Raw genomic sequence first — 23413 nt, 5'->3', positions numbered from 1 at the left:
GGGAACTCTTCGAGTCGTTAAGACTCTACTCCTCCTTCCATTGGGAATAGGCCTATAAGTGTTGAGCCAGTGCATGACTTTATTACGTAGCGAGTGCTGGTCTTCATATTGGCCATTCACCAATTCCGGGACACCCGTCAAAACCACCATATAATCATTTGCTTCGGGAGGAAGGTCAATATAACCTCCTCGAAAGTTGCTCCTGGTGTGGGGGCCCCTAGCAGAATGAGTTGGGGGTTTATTCCGGGGGGCCTTGGCGGGACGTGAGCTATTATTGGCTGGATTCTGGGCTCTCGGTGTCGCTGTTGTAGTATTGGTACGAGGTGCCTGGGCAGGGCCGGTGCTAGAGCTAATTGGGTTCCAGGCTCTCGATGCAGCTGATATAGAGCCAGTGTGAGTTTGTGTAGCTGGAGCATTTGAGGTATTAGCCCTGGCCTGAGGGGGCGGGTTAGCAGTAATGAGATTCCTAGTGCGGGGTTTGGGAATAGGGTGGGTGGGACAGGGCAAAGTGGGATTAGGGGGCAAACCAGGGATAGCTATATCGGGTGGGGTAGGAGCCTCTGTGCGCGGGTTACTATCAATCACCCCCTGGCGTTCAAGGCCTCTTAGGCCAAGAGTGGCCAAGGCGATGATACTTTTCTCCATTTCGAGGAGATTGTTCTCTATGCGGGAAAGCCTTAAGTCCAGGGGAGATAAAAGATTTTTTAGGGACTCCCAGACCACTCCTATAAATTCCCGCTCCCTCCCGTCCTGATTTGTCCAGCCCGTATCTGATCTTTCAGGTTGTGAGGTGCCTCCAAAATCTAAAGTGCCTTGCCCCACAATGTTTTCACCCCCCGGAGCCAGTGGGGAGAGGAGAGGCATGGCCGGACTGGTAGCGGCTATTATATTTTCACTGTTGGGCAAATTAGCACCCTGCATTGGCAATTTCTTCCGAGGGGAAGTTGGGCTGGGGGAACGTTTTCTCTTATTGGGATTCCCCGGGATGTTATCGAGACCGCCATATGAGGTAGAGGCCAGGGATATGTCAAGTGATTGTTGGGAAGAAGTAAGGGAAGCAAGAGGGCTGTCCTCAACAGTAAGCGGGCCGTCGGGCAAAACAGGTAGACCTACAGATGGAAGTGGGAGGGAGGCAGTGGGCAGAGCAGGCATATTGTGGACATCAACCACCGCTATAACACCCTCCCGCTTACCGATGTGATTAGGGGAAATAGCCGTAGCTATATGACCAAGAGAGGATTTCTTACGTGAAACAAAATCGAGTGACAACTTCCTGGCCGCTTCCAGGTCAAGGGACACTCTGGTTTGCAGTTTGTCAATTTCATGGTCTATAGCCTTGGTTGTCCGCGTGATAAAATCGTCCATGGGCCCGTTAGGTGCCAGCCCCCCCTTGGCCGCCCTATTGCGTGTGACGCGGGTACACATATGGACTAATATGGACTAACTGGATCTAACAGCCCGGGCAGGATAATGGGCAAACACAAAGTGCGAGTCGAAAGTGCAAGATAGGGGGCCCAGACCAGACCGCTCAGACCTCGAACGGCCTCAAACGGCCCGCTCTTTGCCCGGTCTTCGCCCCGCGCTTGGACCCGCGCGCGTCCCGCGTCGCGGAAGCCTCAGAGTAGGATATATAGGCCGTATGTAAGCGGTGGGCGGGCCACGGGGAGAGCGGACCGGAAGGTCTTGCAGGTCACGCAGGGACTCCTGGACAATGGAGTCCCTGCACACACGCTCGCAGCCCCGCTACGCCTCGCTCCCACAACCAGCCTCAAGCTGTCACGAAGGTCTCCAAAGCAGCCCCCAGCCAACAGGGCGAAGCGGCACCCGCGGAGCGGGTGCGGCGAGTAGTTGCCACAGGTCCAGCAGGCAACAAGGAATCCGGGTGTAGCGCCAGCAACAGCGCTTCGGCAGCAAAAGCGTCCCAAGGAGCAGAGCAGGAAGAGGAGGTAAAGTACCCTCCTGTGGGCGGTGGGCGGGCCACGGGGAGAGCGGACCGGAAGGTCTTGCAGGTCACGCAGGGACTCCTGGACAATGGAGTCCCTGCACACGCTCGCAGCCCCGCTACGCCTCGCTCCCACAACCAGCCTCAAGCTGTCACGAGGGTCTCCAAAGCAGCCCCCAGCCAACAGGGCGAAGCGGCACCCGCGGAGCGGGTGCGGCGAGTAGTTGCCACAGGTCCAGCAGGCAACAAGGAATCCGGGTGTAGCGCCAGCAACAGCGCTTCGGCAGCAAAAGCGTCCCAAGGAGCAGAGCAGGAAGAGGAGGTAAAGTACCCTCCTGTGGGCGGTGGGCGGGCCACGGGGAGAGCGGACCGGAAGGTCTTGCAGGTCACGCAGGGACTCCTGGACAATGGAGTCCCTGCACACGCTCGCAGCCCCGCTACGCCTCGCTCCCACAACCAGCCTCAAGCTGTCACGAAGGTCTCCAAAGCAGCCCCCAGCCAACAGGGCAAAGCGGCACCCGCGGAGCGGGTGCGGCGAGTAGTTGCCACAGGTCCAGCAGGCAACAAGGAATCCGGGTGTAGCGCCAGCAACAGCGCTTCGGCAGCAAAAGCGTCCCAAGGAGCAGAGCAGGAAGAGGAGGTAAAGTACCCTCCTGTGGGCGGTGGGCGGGCCACGGGGAGAGCGGACCGGAAGGTCTTGCAGGTCACGCAGGGACTCCTGGACAATGGAGTCCCTGCACACGCTCGCAGCCCCGCTACGCCTCGCTCCCACAACCAGCCTCAAGCTGTCACGAAGGTCTCCAAAGCAGCCCCAAGCCAACAGGGCGAAGCGGCACCCGCGGAGCGGGTGCGGCGAGTAGTTGCCACAGGTCCAGCAGGCAACAAGGAATCCGGGTGTAGCGCCAGCAACAGCGCTTCGGCAGCAAAAGCGTCCCAAGGAGCAGAGCAGGAAGAGGAGGTAAAGTACCCTCCTGTGGGCGGTGGGCGGGCCACGGGGAGAGCGGACCGGAAGGTCTTGCAGGTCACGCAGGGACTCCTGGACAATGGAGTCCCTGCACACGCTCGCAGCCCCGCTACGCCTCGCTCCCACAACCAGCCTCAAGCTGTCACGAGGGTCTCCAAAGCAGCCCCCAGCCAACAGGGCGAAGCGGCACCCGCGGAGCGGGTGCGGCGAGTAGTTGCCACAGGTCCAGCAGGCAACAAGGAATCCGGGTGTAGCGCCAGCAACAGCGCTTCGGCAGCAAAAGCGCTTTGTAGAAGCCTGCCGTTAGGCCGTCCGCCCCTGGTGCGCTGCCCGATTTCATACTGGCAAGCGCGTCCAGAATCTCGTCCCTTTCTGTTGGTTGCATGAGAAATTCCCTATCGGAGTTGGCCAGTGTGGGGATGTCTATATGACTTAAATAGTCAATAATTTCCTCTTTCATATCGCCGTCCTTATAGGAATACAGATCCGAGTAGTAATTTTTTAAAAGTCTCAGCTATTTCTCTATCATATGTGGTTGGCACTCCCTTAGCAGTGTTCACCATAGGGATGTGATGGCGCCGCCATGCTCCCTTCATAAGGTTGGCCAGCACTGCGCTCGGCTGCTCCCCCTCTCCATATACCCGAGCCGTGGAGTATTTGCTCATGTGTTTGATCTCCCTGTCCGCTTCCTCATGATACTCCGCCAGTAGGGTCCTAATTTCTGCGCTCACAGCGTCATCTGCGAAACAACTCTGCGCTCCAATTCCCCTCGTTTTTTCTCAAGGTCCGCCAATCTCTTCCTGATCGCTTTAAGTATGCCCGAGTGCTTTGACATCGCGACTCCTCTAATATAGGCCTTGAAGGCCTTCCAAACTACTTGGAAGCTCTCAACCGAGCCTATATTCTGTTAAAAAAACGTGTCTATGGCCTCAGCCAGCTCTCCCCTAAACACTGGGTCTAGTAGAGAGTTAGGCGGGAATCTCCATGTAAATGGCGGTATGATTTTGCCTGGGATGTGAATTTCCATAAGTACAGGTGAGTGATCAGACGGGGTTCTGGGCAAAACCCTGCAGTCCCTCACCCGGTCCAAGAGGGAGGAGGAAGCAAGCAGGTAGTCTATCCTAGTGTAGATGTTATGATATGCAGAGTAGTGCGTGTACCCCCCCTTGTCGCAGATTCCTGGACCGCCATACATCCCCCAAGTCCAGGCAGGTGATTGCGCTCTGCAGCTCCAAAGCAGCAGCTGCAAGTCTGCGGGGAGGGCCAGTTGATCTGTCCAAAGTAGGGTTCATAGTGAGATTGAAGTCCCCCCACCCCCCACAATAGCGAACTCCTTTGGCTAAGTCGTTTGATCTTGGCAGCAAGGGTCTTGTAGAATTCTGGCGAGTCAAAATTGGGGCCATTTGTGTTGACAACTGTAGGGTCTGCGGCAGGGCCATAACATCTAGATATAACAAATCCCCCATCAGGGTCCGTTTCCAGCGTTTGGATCTGCAGTTTGGATTTCGGGTTAACCCATGTCAAAACCCCTCTGGCGCTAGTAGTGAACCCCGCAGCAGAGATGTTACCCTCCAACCCTCTGCTTCGAAGCATGTGGTTGTGTGCAGGAAGGTGCGTCACCTGAAGTAGGGCTATGTCTTATGTGCTGGCGCTGCAGGTAGCCGACGACCTTCCTGACCTTACGGTGGTCGTTCAGACTGCGAACATTCCAACTTATAGCGGTCAGTCTAGGTGTGTGTTGTTCCCCCGTCTGTGGTGGTGTCAGCCATTACGTCTTGGTATTGGATAGGAAGAAGGCATATTTCTGTCTGTGTAATCAATGGTCATAGAGTGCAAAGTCAGATTAAGCAATTTCCCCAAAGTAACTGAACAAACTTCCGTCAAACATGATAATACTGTTTGTGAACTCCTCAGAACTCCTCCATCCCCCTCCCACAGCAGACCAACCCCAACTCGGCCCGGCATGGTAACGTCCCCCTCCCAATTCTCCCCAAAAATGCTCAAAAAATCCCCAAAGGGGACCAACAGTGCACACAGCGCGAGGGCCGAGGTTGCCAGGTGGAACAGCCGTAACTTCAGGCAGCAGCTGCGTAGGCCCCGCCCCACCCACCAACGCTAGAGGAGGTTATGCCGGCGTGTGCAGTCAGGGCACAGATAGGCCACTATAACATATTTACAAACCGGCACACCCCACGACCAAAGCGTCCCAAGCTGTTGCTGATACATGAGCCGCGTCAGCCTGCAACTCTCATATGGCGGCTGAGCCGGTGTGCGTACTATAAGCGCAGCGACAACAGACAAATCAAAACAGTCTCACCAATATGTCGAGTCCTCGGGATTCCCATGGCCCCCTCTCTCAGAGGCATAAGCAGTGGGCGCTCGGATGTAGTGCTCCATGTAGCAGCGCCAAGTCCCAAGTCTGCATCAAGGGATGCTGCGAACAGTCAAGGGACCCACATTCAGCAAATCAGCGAGTCCATACAGTTTTACTAGTCCTGTTTGTCCAGTTGGCTGCCGGAGTCCTCCTCGCCATTCTGACTCCTAGGGCTACCCCTGCTTTCCTTTGTCCAAACTTTCAACGCCTTGTGTAGGTCTTTAGGATCCGTGAAGATGTGAATGACTTTGCCGATTGATTCTCAATTTTGCTGGGTATAGCATGGCGTAGTCCAGCCCGAGGTCACGGAGTTGTCTCTTGTACAGAGCAAAGTGTTTGTGTTCTTCTTGTACCTTTGCAGTGAAGTCCGGATACAGTGAGATGTCAGATCCCTCGAATTGCAGTGTCTTTTTCTCTCGGGCTATCCGCAAGGCTGTGTCTCTGTAATTTAGGAGCTTGGCGATGATTGGCCTTGGGGTGCTCCCGGCTTCGGGCGCGGGCCCAGCGTGCGATGTGCCCTCTCGACTATAAACATCGGCAAGAACGCTTCCGCTCCCAGCAGCATTAGCAGCAGTTTCTCAACGACTAGCTCCATTTTACCCGTTTGTGTGGTCTCCGACACTCCCGTGATTCGTATGTTCGATCTGCGAGAGCGGGCCTCCAAGTCCTCCGATTTGTCTTGTAGGACCTGTAGTATCCGGTCTTGCTGCTTTTGGACTTTGTCTTGTTCCGTTTGCGCCTCTTCCACTTCCGTTATGCGCCTCTCCGCCATGTCTAGTCGCTCAGCATGTTTTTCAACTCTTTCCGACATACACTCCATTCGATAGGAGAGGGCATCTATTTTGGAGCCCAGCGATGCTATGCTGTCTTGGAGGCCCTTTTCCATCGTTACCAGCAGTGTTTTAATGTCTGCGTAAAACGTGTCCTCGGCCCCTCTCGCCTGCGGGATAGACTCCATTACCTGTGCCTCCGGGGCCCTAGTGCGGCGCTGCTCGAAGGGTAACTTGGTTTGGTTTTTGTCACCCTTGCCCATTCTGCACCCAGGTCTCCGGGCAACTGCTGTCGCGTACTCCCGCTGTGTCTCGGCGATATATCACCGAGAGTTCAGTACATCCGCCCTCCAATCACTTGGCCGTTGTTATCTTGACCAGGTTACCAGGGTCGGCTCAGGCCCAATGGACTCAGTCTAGCAATCCTTCTAGGGCTGTTCCCGCTGCCGATGCAGCACGGTGGGTCTCCCTTACCGCTGCGCCACAAGGCCGGCACCAGAGCCCGCCACAGAGAACCCACCGAGGCAGGCCACACTCACCGCCTGTTATCAAGTGCCGCTGTTCGTCCACATCTCCGTGCTGCTGCAGCATCCTAACTGAGAGCTCCCCAAGTCACCGCCGACACATATGCTCCCGAGGGTCCCAAATACCGGCTCTATGGGCCTTGAGTCGCAGTCTGCCGGGCTAGGAGGGTATCAAAAAATGTATGCGCTCCAGTGCCAGTGGCGCAGTTGGGGCACCACGTGTTCTCGTTGTGCAGGGGGTATGCGCAGGGGCTCCAAGAACCAGGCTCTCCGGGTTCTGAAGCGCAGCGCTAAGTATGGGCCCTCGATCCACCGGGCTGACGTCGCTCTGGTCTGCCGCGCGTACTGCGGCCAGCGTGGATAATCCATGTTGGGGATGAGCGGCCTAGATCTCCGGCGCTCAATCATCTGCCGCCCGAGTCGCTGTGGCTCGGAGTGCCCCCATTTCTCTCGTACCCGGCAGCGGAGATCTCCGGGCGTGTTTGCCCACCTCTGTGCCCCTTCAGGTCCTGTGCTGGCAGGATAGTTGGTGAGTTATTGTGGCGATGGCGCGGAGCATCTAGATCACACGTCCGCCATCGGCTGTGGCAAGCTCCGCGCCCCCTCCAGCACCCAAACTTAGTATAAGTATAGGAGCTGTGCCCCTAGGACTTTAGATTCACCTGGACGACATCTTGAAGCTGAAATCCCGGAACTTCGACATTCCATTTTGACTCGAAGACTAAGGACATCTCCCTTGTGGTCAACGACTGACCACCCTGTTCAAACAGGCATCACCAAGCAACTTGCCGGTCTGCAATGTCGAGGCTCCCGCCGGATCCCGAAGAGGCTGTGACACAGAACTTGGACTTACAGACATCTCTGACCACGACCCACATCCACCGCAAAGCTGAGACCCGTGGCAGACATGAGAGATGTGTACTTTAAGCCCCAGTCCCGAGCACTATCTGTACCAAAGCACAGGCCTGCACACTCCACGAGGGTACCGTGGAGCCTGCTGGTGCATTTCTGCTCGATGCGTCTTCCCGGTTCCTTGCCCGTTGGCTAGTGACCCCCTGAAAGACTTTCTTTTAACTTTCTGGCCTGGTTGCTCCAGGCTTGCTCCAGCATCCCTACAAAGAAGCGCCCCAGACCTTGCTGGTCTGCAACAGAGCTCATTTCGACTTCCTGCGTGGGTTGCGGTTACCAAGGCTTGTTGGGTCCAATCCAGATACCGACAGGGCAGTCAACTAGATCCTTTGTATGACAGCTCGAATCCAGCGCCTGGTCCTCGTCGATGACTCCTGGACCACGTGGCTGAAGAAACAAGCTCACATTCACTTCGAAAGCATCCAACATCACCTGATTTCTTCCTGGTCACTGGCTAGTGACCCAGACTGTCCCCTCACCTTTCAGGTTCTTCAGATCTTTGATCCACTCTTGGATCTACCCGGACACTTTTACTCTGGTCGCCTGCAGCACTTCTTCACAGGTCTCCATTGAAAATGATGACAAAACCTGACACGAAAAGACACCTATGCACCCGGCTTCCCTGGGTGAGGTAACATGTGTACTCCGGTGCTCCCGTGGGTCTTGACTCTAGAAGTGTCCTAGTTTAAAAGGGTTTCATCCAAGTCCATCCGGAAGTGTCCTTAAACTGTATATTTGTAACTTCTTTGTTTTCCATAGAAAGTCAACACGGGCCCCCTTCATTGGCTGCACATGCTCCTCGGCAGGCACACGCCCCCCCGCCCCCACCGAGTTTACCTTTGTGCCTTGATTCTGATGATCCTAGTCCTGGTTCCAATTCAAATCCAGAATCCTGAATGCGTCCTAGACTCAGTCCCCAGCTGTAGTAACAACAAGCCAGAAAAGCTAAGAGAGGCAGCCCAGCCCTGCCTCCTCCGGGCTCTGATGGGCGCAGACGGGCCCACCCATGTCCCGGGCACTCCCGCGCTGCAGGATACCCCAGTCTTTTTTAAGCGCCTCCAGGCACGGGTGGCCATCATGCTGGTGGCACTTGGGTGCACAAATGGTGGGAGTTAGTCTGCCCCAACACCAGACAATAACAATCGTCAACGGGCTCCTAACACTCAACTTGCAAAGAGCTGCTCAGTGCTCCTCCATCTGAGGTTGAGATACTGGGTGAACTGAGAAGAGAGCACCTAACATTCAGCACTGAGGAAACATCACAGGCACTGAAGCAATTGAAAAAAGAAGTGTCTCCTGGATTAGATGGCATTCCCGGGGATACGTATCTATCGCGTCCTGAGGTCTAGATGCCATACATATTAAGCAATGCATTCACGAGGGAGGATAGGGTTCTGATGCTGAGACTTGTTTACACTGACTCATATGCTAAGGCGAGGAGGATCCAGGGGGAGGACCATACGATCCAGAGCCCTATAAAGCGTGGCGTCACACAGGGCTGTGTGCTGGCTCCCACTCTGTTCAGTATCTGTATAAATGGAGCAGTAGACTGTCTTGTGCAGAGCAATCATGGTGCACCCAAAATATGTGGTCTACCTTTCCCAAGATTGTTTGCGGACAATACCGGGGTGGGGGGCCGCAGATGCCCTCCAGGAGCTTGGCGGCGCAGTGCCGCAGGGCCTTCCATTCTGCCGCCTCCTTCTCACTAGGCAGTTGGTCCTCCCACAGGCGGTGGAGCGCCCGCCCGCAGGCCTTCTCCAGGAGGTTACGGATGTAAACTCTGGCCCCCAGGGGGTGGGCCGGCATCGAGGGGTCCAGAGACAGCATGACGAGGGGTCTGGATCACAAGCAGGGTCTGCAGGAAGGAGGCCGGGGATCACAAGCTCAGTCAGCATGGAGGAGACTGAAGAGCTGGGTCAGTGGGCAGGGTCCCTGAGCCTTCACTACTCCCCCCGCACCCCCCCCTGGCATCAGAGAGTCTGAGCTGTCTGTGCTCCTGGTACAGTCAAGGGGGGATCAAGAAGTGAGGATCATGCACGGACGGGGGGCAGGATGGAAGAAATGATGCATCGTTTGGAAAAAGAATCCTCTTTGGGAGGCGGGATGTGAAGAGGAGGAGAGAGTTGGAAAGCACCAGAGGCAGGTGGAAACAGCGAAAGGAAGGCCAGAAGTATGGATGGAAGGAAAGGTGAAAAGAAAGGGTTAAGGAGCAGGGAAGAAAAGGCTGCAATGTTGGATGGATGTAAAGGTGCAGCGATGGAAGGCTGGACTGTTAAGCACTGAAAGGATGAATGCATGAAAGGCTTTAACCCCTTCGGCGCTGATGACAAAGCCAGCTCATCATGGGCGTTACCTGCGCTACGCGGATGACGAGCTGGCTGTGTCATAAACAAGCCATTTTATTTTTTTCAGCGCACAGTGGGAAAACGCGGTAGCGCGGTAGGGGTTAAAGAAGTATGGATGGAAGAGAAAGGATACATGGGTGGGTGGAAAGAGCCAGGATGGTTCTTGGAAGGATGAATGCATGAATGGCTGTGTAGGGGAGTAGGGTTTGCTTCCTATGGTCACCCCACTTGCTGTGATTTTCTGGTTTTTCGACTTTAGTGTGGCTGCGGGCCTGCTAATCAGACCCACAGCCCAGCTGTTCTCTCTCTAAATTGATACCATGTATTTTAGGTACATACCAGATTGGGTATTGGGTCACCTTTGTGAGCCCCTGTATAGTGTACCATAGGTACCCAGGGCATAGGTGCATCCAAGGCCTACCAGGGGCTGCAGCATGTGGATGGCCTACGCTCCAATTATGCCTGCTACCTCATACCTGTACTATACGTTATATGGGTACTATGTTATATACTATATTGGTGCTATGTACATGATCTTGTTGATCTACCTCCCTACTATGCCCCCTTGTTCCCCTACCCTCCACCTGCCTTTGTAAAGCGCTCTGTTATCTGCAAAGATCTTGTTCGCGCTATATAAAACTCTCAAAATAAAATAAATAAGTAAATTATGCCACCCCTGGCTGGCCATCTAAACTGACACCACAGGCTGGTCACTCAGCTTATGTAAGGCTGTGTAATCACCCCTTACTTAGATATAGTATATCTATATATACCTTATATATAGACACATTGTAACCTATAAGTCACTCCTATGGCAGGCCTTGACAATCCTGGAGGCAGAGTGCTTGGTTTTATGTGAGAGGGTGCCCTAGCATGAGCTGAGCTCCTCTGTAGCTTTCGGAACCATCTCCATATAGCTGTTCTATGATATAGCCATACCATATACTCTTAAGTGCATTATAATCCTCACGGTTAATGCTAACTTTGGTTTGGCTTTATCAAAACATGTTGTGTAAGGTGTCAAACACTTTGGAATACTACCCCCGCCAGTCCTGGCGGCGGGGGTAGCATTCCACCCTTCTAGAGGAAGACATGTAGTTACTGTTTTACCCGGTTAAAGTTAAACAGAGCCCCAGCATCACGAAATGGATGCTGCTGCCACACACAAGTGACCTGCTGGGGGAAACTCCAGCAAGGGAGGCCTGGACAATAGGTTTCTTGTCTAGGGAGGTGCCAGAACCTCCCCAAACAGCCTGTAGAGTATTGGGGCAGGGTGGGCTGAATGGAAAGATGCTTTTCCAGACCCTGCCTGGGGCTCACAAGGTGCTCCATGCATAGCCCGGTTCAAACCAGTTGCTGGGGCACCCCAGCCCGCTCTGGCGTGAAACTGGACAAAGGGAAAGGGGTGTAACCACCCCCTTCCCAGGTCCACCCATAGGAGGGACCTAGCAGGTAATCCAGTCACTAAAATCAGTATAAATATAGGAGCTGTCTCTACAGACTTTAGATTATCCTAGAATGAAACTCTGATACGAAACTCTTGGACCTTCGACGTTCTACACTGACTAAAAGACTGAAGACAACTCCCTTCTGGTCAAGGAGTGACCACCCTGTGCAAACAGGCACCACCAATAACTTGCCGGTTTGCTTTGTCGATGCTCCTGCCGGAATCCGAAGACTCTGCGAATGAGGAACTGGACTTCCAGACTTCTCTGAATCCGACCCACAGCAAAGCTGAGACCCGTGGCGGACACGAGACGTGGGACTGGACACCCCGGACTACCTGCATTTTGCTAACTGCTCCACTCCCGAGGTACCCTCACAGTTGTGCATTGGGGTATGAGAAGCTCCAAGCCCGAGCTCCATTTGCACCGAAGCTCAGCCCTCCACACTCCACGAGTGCTGCGTGGAGCCTGCTTCTGCATTTCAGCTCGATGCATCTTCCTGGTTGCTAGCTTGCTGGCTAGTTAGCCCTCTGAAGACTTCTTTTTGAATTTACATGACTGGCCTGGTTGCTCCAGGCTTGCTCCAGCTTCCATGCAAAGGAGAAGCTCCCAAGACCTTGCTAGTCTGACTCAAAGCCAATCTCCACTTCCTGCGTGGATTGTGTTTGCCATGGCTTGTTGGGTCCAATCGGATACCGACACCGCAGTCCACTAGATCCTTCGTGGGACAGCTTGAATCCAGCTCGTGGTTGTCGTCGATGCCTCCTGGTCCTCGTGGCTGCAGAGACAAGCTTCACCTCTTCACCTGAAATCTCCTCTACATTGCCTGGTTCCTTCCTGGTTCCTTCCTGGTCACTGGCTAGTGACCCAGACTGTCCCCTCTGCTTTCAGGTTCTTCAGTTCCTCGATCCACCCAGACACTTTTATTCTGGTCGCCTGCAGCATTTCGCAGATCTCCATAGAAACATCACAGCATTCATCCTTGTGCACCGTCAGCTCTGCACCCACACAGCACAGCATTCATCCTTGTGCACCGTCAGCTCTGCACCCACACAGCACAGCATTCATCCTTGTGCACTGTCCGCTCTGCACCCACACAGCACAGCATTCAACCTTGTACACTGCAAGATCTGCATGCACACAGCACAGCATTCAACCTTGTACCCTGCCAGTTCTGCACCCACACAGCACAGCATTCATCCTTGTACACTGCCAGCTCTGTATGCACACAGCACAGCATTCAACCTTGTACACTGCAAGCTCTGGCACAGCATTCAGCCTCGTGCACTGCCAGCTCTGCACCCACAGCACAAAATTCATCCTTGTGCACTGCCAGCTCTGCACCCACACAGCACAGCATTCATCCTTGTGCACTGCCAGTTCTGCACCCACACAGCACAGCATTCATCCTTGTACACTGCCAGCTCTGCACCCTCACAGCACAGCATTCAACCTTGTACCCTGCCAGTTCTGCACCCACACAGCACAGCATTCAACCTTGTGCACTGCCAGTTCTGCACCCACACAGCACAGCATTCAACCTTGTGCACTGTCAGCTCTGCACCCACACAGCACATCATTCAACCGTGTGCACTGTCAGCTCTGCACCCACACAGCACAGCATTCATCCTTGTGCACTGCCAGCTCTGCACCCACAGCACACAATTCATCCTTGTGCACTGCCAACTCTGCACCCACACAGCACTCATCCTTGTGCACTGCCAGGTCTGCACCCACACAGCACAGCATTCATCCTTGTGCACTGCCAGTTCTGCACCCAGACAGCACAGCATTCAACCTTGTGCACTGTCAGCTCTGCACCCACACAGCATAGCATTCAACCTTGTACACTGCCAGTTCTGCACTCACACAGCATTCAACCTTGTGCACTGTGAGCTCTGCACCCACACAGCACAGCATTCAACCTTGTACACTGCCAGTTCTGCACCCACACAGCACAGCATTCATCCTTGTACACTGCCAGCTCTGTATGCACACAGCACAGCATTCAACCTTGTACACTGCCAGTTCTGCACCCACACAGCACAGCATTCAACCTTGTGCACTGTCAGCTCTGCACCCACACAGCACAGCATTCATCCATGTACACTGCCAGCTCTGCACCCACACAGCACAGCATTCAACCTTGCACACTGCCAGCTCTACATGCACCCAGCACAGCATTCATCCTTGTACACTGCCAGCTCTGCACCCACACAGCACAGCATTCAACCTTGTGCACTGCCAGCTCTGCACCCACACAGCACAGCATTCAACCTTGTGCACTGTCAGCTCTGCACCCACACAGCACAGCATTCAACCTTGTGCACTGTCAGCTCTGCACCCACACAGCACAGCATTAAACCTTGTACACTGCCAGTTCTGCACCCACACAGCACAGCATTCAACCTTGTGCACTGTCAGCTCTGCACCCACACAGCACAGCATTCATCCTTGTACACTGCCAGCTCTGCACCCACACAGCACAGCATTCAACCTTGTACACTGCCAGCTCTGCATGCTCCCAGCACAGCATTCATCCTTGTACACTGCCAGCTCTGCACCCAAACAGCACAGCATTCAACCTTGTGCACTGCCAGCTCTGCACCCACACAGCACAGCATTCAACCTTGTGCACTGCCAGGTCTGCACCCACACAGCACAGCATTCATCCTTGTGCACTGCCAGCTCTGCACCCACACAGCACAGCATTCAACCTTGTACACTGCCAGTTCTGCACCCACACAGCACAGCATTCATCCTTGTACACTGCCAGCTCTGCACCCACACCACACAGCATTCAACCTTGTGCACTGTCAGCTCTGCACCCACATAGCACAGCATTCAACCTTGTACACTGCCAGTTCTGTACCCACACATCACAGCATTCATCCTTGTGCACTGCCAGCTCTGCACCCACACAGCACAGCATTCAACCTTGTACACTGCCAGTTCTGCACCCACACAGCACAGCATCCAACCTTGTGCACTGCCAGCTCTGCACCCACACAGCACAGCATTCAACCTTGTGCACTGCCAGTTCTGCACCCACACAGCACAGCATTCAACCTTGTACACTGCCAGTTCTGCACCCTTACAGCACAGCATTCAACCTTGTACACTTCCAGTTCTGCACCCACACAGCACAGCATTCAACCTTGTGCACTGTCAGCTCTGCACCCACACAGCATAGCATTCAACCTTGTACGCTGCCAGTTCTGCACCCACACAGCACAGCATTCAACCTTGTACACTGCCAGTTCTGCACCCACACTGCACAGCATTCATCCTTGTGCACTGCCAGCTCTGCACCCACACAGCACAGCATTCAACCTTGTACACTGCAAGCTCTGGCACAGCATTCAGCCTCGTGCACTGCCAGCTCTGCACCCACAGCACAAAATTCATCCTTGTGCACTGCCAGCTCTGCACCCACACAGCACAGCATTCATCCTTGTACACTGCCAGCTCTGCACCCTCACAGCACAGCATTCAACCTTGTACACTGCCAGTTCTGCACCCACACAGCACAGCATTCAACCTTGTACACTGCCAGCTCTGCATCCACACTGCACAGCATTCATCCTTGTGCACTGCCAGCTCTGCACCCACACAGCACAGCATTCATCCTTGTACACTGCCAGCTCTGCACCCACACAGCACAGCATTCAACCTTGTACACTGCATGGTACACGGAAGGGATTTGTAGATGCTGTTTCTGTCCAGAGGGTGGAAGAGGCTTTGACCCATTTCGGAACCTGTTGTAATTTCTCTTGTGGGCCTAAAGCCATCCCCTTCTTTTGATTTGTTTGTGTCCATTAAAAATCCTTGCTTCCTAGTGATCACCCTTTGCCTCGTTGTCCCTCTTTTTTCCTTTCTGTTCCTCCCACGCAGCAGGAACTAAGTACTGTCTCATTCTGCTATGGTGTTTTGTGTATTTTTTTCTTGGTTTTCCTGGTCTGTTACTGTTTGCCTGTTTTCAGCTTCAGAGGCATAGCTGCTTACATGTAAATATAGCATTCCTCCCACCTTCTCTTAATGCCGCAGTTGTTAGTGCTGCATCCCTCAGTACCTCCCGCTCCGTAGATTGTATTTGTTTGGCCTTTTTGCACTTTTCATGTCCACCGTCAGTTGGGCTTCTTTTTGGTAGGATATTAGTTTTGTTTTTGGATTTCTTCTAAAGGGGATTGGGCTTGTTGATGTCTAGTCTTCCAAATGTTAGTTTTTCTGTCATGGTTTCACTCTGCTGATCAGGAAGTTGCTTGGTCACACTCCAATACCTCCTCCTGCCGGGCTCTGGTGCACTTCGTGGTCTGTGGTTTAACAGCCCCAGTCGATTCGTCGGGTGTGGCTCTCTTTAAACAACCACAAGATAGAGCTACCCTGCAACATGCCTAATCAAGGTGCCTGTTTTCACTCAGCTGTCCGTGAGCCCCAGCTCGGCTCAACTCGCAGGAAAATAATTTACATGCATCCCCAGACACATGTAAATAAAAAATAGAAGTTTCTAATTTGCAGCTGCTGCCTTCAAACTCTGTCGCTGAGCTTGAGAAGGGCCCGCAGCTGGGTCATCACGCGTGGCTCTTTAATAAACCGCGAGAGAGTGACCGCAGCCGCCGCGCCTCCCCATCTGTCTGGACTCATGCCTAATGAAGACGCCAGAGAGTGACCGCAGCAGCCGCGCCTCCCCATCTCTCTGGACTCATGCCTAATGAAGATGCCAGAGAGGGACGGCAGCAGCCGCGCCTCCCCATCTGTCTCTGGACTCATGCCTAATGACGCCAGAGAGTGACCGCAGCCGCCGCGCCTCCCCATCTCTCTGGACTCATGCCTAATGAAGATGCCAGAGAGGGACGGCAGCAGCCGCGCCTCCCCATCTGTCTCTGGACTCATGCCTAATGACGCCAGAGAGGGACCGCAGCAGCCGCGCCTCCCCATCTGTCTCTGGACTCATGCCTAATGAAGACGCCAGAGAGTGACCGCAGCAGCCGCGCCTCCCCATCTCTCTGGACTCATGCCTAATGAAGACGCCAGAGAGGGACGGCAGCAGCCGCGCCTCCCCATCTGTCTCTGGACTCATGCCTAATGAAGACGCCAGAGAGTGACCGCAGCAGCTGCGCCTCCCCATCTCTCTGGACTCATGCCTAATGAAGACGCCAGAGAGTGACCGCAGCAGCCGCGCCTCCCCATCTGTCTCTGGACTCATGCCTAATGAGGACGCCAGAGAGGGACCGCAGCAGCCGCGCCTCGCCATCTGTCTCTGGACTCATGCCTAATGAAGACGCCAGAGAGTGACGGCAGCAGCCGCGCCTCCCCATCTCTCTGGACTCATGCCTAATGAAGACGCCAGAGAGTGACCGCAGCCGCGCCTCCCCATCTCTCTGGACTCATGCCTAATGAAGACGCCAGAGAGTGACGGCAGCAGCCGCGCCTCCCCATCTGTCTGGACTCATGCCTAATGAAGATGCCAGAGAGTGACCGCAGCCGCGCCTCCCCATCTCTCTGGACTCATGCCTAATGAAGACGCCAGAGAGTGACCGCAGCAGCCGCGCCTCCCCATCTCTTTGGACTCATGCCTAATGAAGACGCCAGAGAGTGACCGCAGCAGCCACGCCTCCCCATCTCTCTGGACTCATGCCTAATGAAGACGCCAGAGAGTGACGGCAGCAGCCGCGCCTCCCCCATCTGTCTCTGGTCTCATGCCTAATGAAGACGCCAGAGAGGGACCGCAGCAGCCGCGCCTCCCCATCTCTCTGGACTCATGCCTAATGAAGACGCCAGAGAGTGACGGCAGCAGCCGCGCCTCCCCATCTCTCTGGACTCATGCCTAATGAAGACGCCAGAGAGTGACTGCAGCAGCCGCGCCTCCCCATCTCTCTGGACTCATGCCTAATGAAGACGCCAGAGAGGGACCGCAGCAGCCGCGCCTCCCCATCTCTCTGGACTCATGCCTAATGAAGATGCCAGAGAGGGACGGCAGCAGCCGCGCCTCCCCATCTGTCTTTGGACTCATGCCTAATGAAGACGCCAGAGAGTGACCGCAGCAGCCGCGCCTCCCCATCTCTCTGGACTCATGCCTAATGAAGACGCCAGAGAGTGACCGCAGCAGCCGCGCCTCCCCATCTGTCTCTGGACTCATGCCTAATGAAGACGCCAGAGAGTGACGGCACCGCCGTGCCTCCCCATCTGTCTTTGGACTCATGCCTAATGAAGACGCCAGAGAGTGACCGCAGCAGCCGCGCCTCCCCATCTCTCTGGACTCATGCCTAATGAAGACGCCAGAGAGTAACCGCAGCCACGCCTCCCCATCTGTCTGGACTCATGCCTAATGAAGACGCCAGAGAGTGACCGCAGCAGCCGCGCCTCCCCATCTCTCTGGACTCATGCCTAATGAAGACGCCAGAGAGGGACGGCAGCAGCTGCTCCTCCCCATCTCTCTGGACTCATGCCTAATGAAGACGCCAGAGAGTGACCGCAGCAGCCGCGTCTCCCCATCTCTCTGGACTCATGCCTAATGAAGACGCCAGAGAGTGACCGCAGCTGCCGCGCCTTCCCATCTCTCTGGACTCATGCCTAATGAAGACGCCAGAGAGTGACGGCAGCAGCCGCGCCTCCCCATCTCTCTGGACTCATGCCTAATGAAGACGCCAGAGAGTGACGGCAGCAGCCGTGCCTCCCCATCTGTCTGGACTCATGCCTAATGAAGACGCCAGAGAGTGACGGCAGCAGCCGTGCCTCCCCATCTGTCTCTGGACTCATGCCTAATGAAGACGCCAGAGAGTGACCGCAGCAGCCGCGCCTCCCCATCTGTCTCTGGACTCATGCCTAATGAAGACGCCAGAGAGTGACCGCAGCAGCCGCGCCTCCCCATCTCTCTGGACTCATGCCTAATGAAGACGCCAGAGAGTGACCGCAGCAGCCGCGCCTTCCCATCTCTCTGGACTCATGCCTAATGAAGACGCCAGAGAGGGACCGCAGCAGCCGCGCCTCCCCATCTCTCTGGACTCATGCCTAATGAAGACGCGAGAGAGGGACCGCAGCAGCCGCGCCTCCCCATCTGTCTGGACTCATGCCTAATGAAGACGCCGGTTATCACTCCGCTGTCATTCAGCCCACAGCTCGGCCTGTGAATGTCCTGTCATTTAGTTAATTTCTGGTAACTGATGGTATCCAATTTACGCACTCCTAGATGGCTGGCTGGTCACCACTGTTTACAGCTAACCAGTCACTGTTAACAGCTGATGCAATGTAGGTGAGAACTACGACCACATCCAATAAACAAACTTTTGTTCATTCATTTCAATAAAGATCCCCAAAATGGTAAACCTCTGTGCGAGACTCACATGCTGGCACAATTATGTCGTCTTAGCTTTCAACTTGGGCCATTTATTATAACACTGCACCAAATCTTGCCCCCCCCCACACGTCTTGAAACCGATCACCCATTTTAATAAAACCTGCTTGCAGGCTTGTTCCTCGAAAGCTCCCCTTCCACCCCACGCTTTAAATATGATCAGTGCATTCATTCAGACCAGGCTGGTCTTTCCCTGACTACCCCATGATCAACCACAAATCTTAGATGGGAATTACAAGAAATACCATGTCCCCCTCACCACTGACCTTGAATGGACTGAACTCTCCCTTAACCCATCATTTCTAATCTTCTGTGCACAGCTCCATTTTCCAGTATTGCACAGCCAACAAGTCAAGTCCAAGAGCTCACACCAATGTCATGCAAGTACATCAGCCAGATAGTTTTTTTTACATTTATTTCTTTGTTTACAGAACATTCATTAGTAAAAAGGACTTGGGTACAAACAAAACTATATTTCAAGAAAGCAGGTCTGTCTGTTACACATGCGGTCTGGAAAAAAATCAAAGTGTACTCTTATCAGGGGTTTAATGTTTGCATATTGAGAAATACTCAAATCTGATCACAGCGATAACAGTTGGCTTGTATTGCTGAGCGTTTAGTTGTGATGTCAGGGAGCAGTTTGATTTCTTCAACCGAGAAACCCACCATTTTCACTTAGAAACAGTTTGCGCAGCAAAAGGTAGAAAACGCAAGAACATTAATCGAGAAGATGAACCTTCATATTACACATCAAACAGCTTACCCAAAAATAGGTCAACGTCACATCAAAGCAAAACAAGCATTTGCAATGCAATAGGTCTCACATTTGCAAGAGTTTGAGCTATTTACATTGTAACTAATAAAGCCTTTTATTTATGTGTTTTGAAAACCTGCATGCGGTGCATAAGCACACACTTTGTACTTATAGTCCTTGCTTACGAGAAGCAAGGCTGGCAGCAAGAGGTGCAGTTACTGCCAGCCTTGCTTCTCGTAAGCAACTGCCATAAGTACAGAGTGCGTGTTTACGCACCACATGCAGGATTTCAAAACACAAATAAAAGGCAGTGTCATTTACAATGCCAGTAGATCAAACTCTTGCAAATTTAAGACCTTTTGAATTGCATTGTTTAATAGCTTGTCAGCATCTACAGTGATCCAGCGCCCTTACCAAAATTTTGCATAAATGACTCTATTTACTACCACTAAACTTACCATATATAGTACTAGGCCCATATCAACAACAGAGCGACTGAATCATGAGGCAATTAGATCTATATATGTTGTTTTAAACTATCCACAATAAACAAGACCAGCTTGTCATTTAGTAAGTTTATTTAAACATATTTATGAAAACTTAGGTTTTGGAACTTTATTAAACAAGCATAAAAAATGTCATAAAGAAAAGTTTATTCAGCATTTATAAAGAGCTAAATTCAAGAAATATTATTCATTAGCAGAAATAAGTGAAAATAAGCATTTCCAAACCCTAACTATTTCCCTGTCTCTACCCTCATTGCCTGAAAATAAAGTTTTGTAAAAATCTCCTTTCCTTACGTGTGTTCGTCCATCAGCAGAACACGTCCCTCTGGAATCAAAAGCGTAGGACCAAAGTCTGTTCTTTGAGCTAATTCTTATACCCTAAAACTAAAGCTAAACTAACTATTTTCACATTCCAACAGCTGAATTCTGGCTCTCCATTGGCTGAACCACCTAATGCCACATTAAATTGTGACATCTCCTAGCTCATGTCCGGGCCTTTTCACTAACCCATTGTTAATGCACGGAGTCCTGGCGACACTTCCTTAGGCTGCTACATTTTGTAGCCAAGATGTTCATTTAATACAAAAATGTCACGGCTCTTCCTCCCAACCTTGAGCCTGTCCGTTCCGAACTTCCCGCGGCACAATAGCAAACCTCTCCACAGTCGCCTTTGGCAGTTCTTTGCAAACCTTTTCACAATAAAAGTTTATATGCTTCTCATCTTTTCAAAATAAGTTTTCTCTTGTGACTTTAGTTCAGCCGGTCCCTTTTTCAGAAAGCGTCAATTTTCTGCGCCACTTCTTCTTGCGTCACTTTTTAAATGCATTATTTTTTTGCAGCCAACTCCAAGCTTCATTTGGAAAACTATTATTTAATCAAACATAAAACATAAATTAAGGAATTGACATTTGTTCTGTTACCCACCCCCTTTGCTAAATGTTAACCCATTAATTGTGTTACCTAGCAAAAGCACATTTAAGCAGCATATACATTTGTCACAGAAAAGGGAAAACAAAAGCACATTTAAAAACACATGCTATTATTTTTGAGAGCAGCAGTTAGTGTATGACAAAGACAATAGACAATAATTATTGTATTTCTTTTGCATTTTGCACAAATAAGCATAATGTGAATCCCAAGTGTTCATGTTGCACAGTTTATTCTAGGTTGATTTAATAACATGCAGCAAACATATTAGTTTTATTAAACATTATGGAAGTCTGGCTTCACAAGCCTGAACAAAATATTGTTCATTAAACTGCTCCATCAACAGCATACACTGGCAACGCCAGAAAGTCAGCTAGCACTTTTAAAAAGGTGGCGCTATTGGCTTTGCCAATGTTTAAGTGTTATTTGTTTGAGCAGGCTGCATGCGCTCCTTATGGGCACGTTTTCGATAGTCGTGCTCGGTGTCGGCAGCCTTGCTCACTGCCTCCCCATGTGCCTGTCTGCAACCTGCCTGCCACAGGGGTGTCGGCCCAAAGCGCTCACCAAGGAGCCAGCTCGGACTTCGAGGCGCCTCTCACAGTTCTCTCGAAATGTCGGACTGGCGGAGCGTGCGCGCCAAGAAACAGGCTGCCCTTTAAAAATGATGGTAAATGGAGATTGGGCCCTTCAAGGCTGACGGGAGAGCTGTTCCTTTGGGTGGTTGTTTAGCTTAGTTTTAATTGTTCATGCGGACTTTCTTGTGTCCATCCCTTTGTTCTCTTCGCACTCGGTGCCTTTTCTGGCGCCTCCTTCATGTTTTGATCTCCTTCCTCGGGGCCCCGCATTGTTAGCCGGCCCGCCTGGGGATGAGGCTGGAAGGGGCCCCATTGTGCTGGGTTCAGCTGGGAAGGAAGGGCCTCAGTAAACAGCCGTCTAAAGGCTGTACCACAGGCTTCCCTGACCCGGGCCAGACTCTGAGAAGGGGGTGGGAGGGGTGCGGTCTAGGCCTCAGGGGGTGTGGCCTCAGTGCCAGCAAGCAGTGGGCGGGGCCTATGAATGGGCACATACTCTAAAAATCAATATCCTGCCCCCGTGCTATACCCAGGGTCACTGGCATTATTCGATTGTGTGGTCGCTGCCTTTTTGCGCATCCTTATAGATTTGTCTCATTTTCCACATAATCTATCATTTGCTGCATAATCTGCAGATTTAACAAAGTTTCTAACTCAAATAGTTCAAATGTTACTAAAACACAGCAACACTTGTTACTGCGCAGTGGAAGGCCATTTGCATAGGTTGTCTGGTCACCTTTTTAGTTGCTTACTGCTATATTTAAGTGTTACACTGGTGCTCATGAGGTGCAACCAACGCCCAGACAGTGTAAAAATGACAAAATAATGAAGTAATACTGTCACAAAGTGCTGCATAATTTGCCATTTGTTGCCGCTTAATTTACTCAATGCTACTGCTTACTTTGGCCCTCCCCTGCTGCATAATCCCAGTGGCCCTGGCTATATCCTGCTTCTGTACCCCATGTGGTATGTGCAGAGATGTACCTATAGTAAGATTTACACATAGTAAGGATGTTCAGAAGGATTGATGGTAACAGGAGACCCTTCCACTGCTCCTTGTGAGACTGCAGTGCATGGAGGTGACCGGAGCTCCCAGCAACGAAGAGGGCAGTGCACAGCGGCTGGAGTTTGTATGCAGCCCTCACCCCAAACAGAAGCTTATCAGGGTAGATTGGTGGGCTCTGCTCAGGGACTGGACATCTGAGTCCCGAAGGCGCTACACCCCAAAATGCTAAAAAGAAAAGTGGTAAAGTGGTCGGCCAGTGCTTAATTTGAGGCAGTGGTTTCCGGTGCTCTGCACTGAATTGTCAACACCAGAACTTATGTCAGACTGCCACTGGGTGGCGCTGTTTGTCTAATTTAGAGATGAGCATACCAGCATTTGTTTGTTAATTCAATATAGATTAAAAACGACTAATAGCTGTCGCACACGCCCTTATTATACCTTTGTGTGTCTTCAACAGTCTGAATTGTCACACTAGTAGAAGTGCGATGTCAGTAGTTGTGTTGGTGCTGTCATCGGCGGTGCAGGCAGGGGCAATGTGTGGTGCAAGCTGCAGTGTCCTCCTGACGAGGGCCCAGGCACTTACTGGTTTACAAATTAAGCAATGGGCCTTGCACAGCCAGAGTACATCCTGTCCTCTGCTCGCAGCCAGGGGACATGGAACAGCTCCCTAGAAACCAAAGCATTTTGTGGAACTAACATCAGTCAGTGAAGTGCAGGAGTGACTGTCCCGGCTGCACTGGAAGAGCAAGGGTTAATCTGGACCCTCAGGTGAGGCCTTTCCCCTGAGGCTTGAGGTAACCAATGGCTGGGCGGCAGTATTGTATGGGGGATGATGTCATTCAACTCTGGTGTCATGTGGTCATGATGGAGCAGAGGCAGATAAATTGATGTTGTGTACCCCTTGTGAAGTCATACTCTTATAACCATAACCATTTTAATCTTGTGAAGCTTGAATAACTAACCACCAAAGTTACACTTAGACATAAAATTACATGTGGGTACGAACTGCTATTTGCGAAAA

The 23413-nt window shown here is 52.4% G+C and overlaps 1 long non-coding RNA gene across 1 annotated transcript in view; it reads left to right on the top strand.

Annotated features, from left to right (window-relative positions):
* The window catches only part of LOC147668930 (uncharacterized), a 62227-nt gene that overhangs the window by 37735 nt on the left and 1079 nt on the right, over positions 1 to 23413 (top strand). The window lies entirely within an intron of this gene.

This window comes from Lissotriton vulgaris, unplaced genomic scaffold (assembly GCF_964263255.1).
Source record: "Lissotriton vulgaris unplaced genomic scaffold, aLisVul1.2 SCAFFOLD_313, whole genome shotgun sequence".
Taxonomy (NCBI): Eukaryota; Metazoa; Chordata; class Amphibia; order Caudata; family Salamandridae; genus Lissotriton; species Lissotriton vulgaris.
The sequence above is the reverse complement of the archived record's forward strand: the minus strand, read 5'-3'. Positions and strand labels throughout refer to the sequence as shown.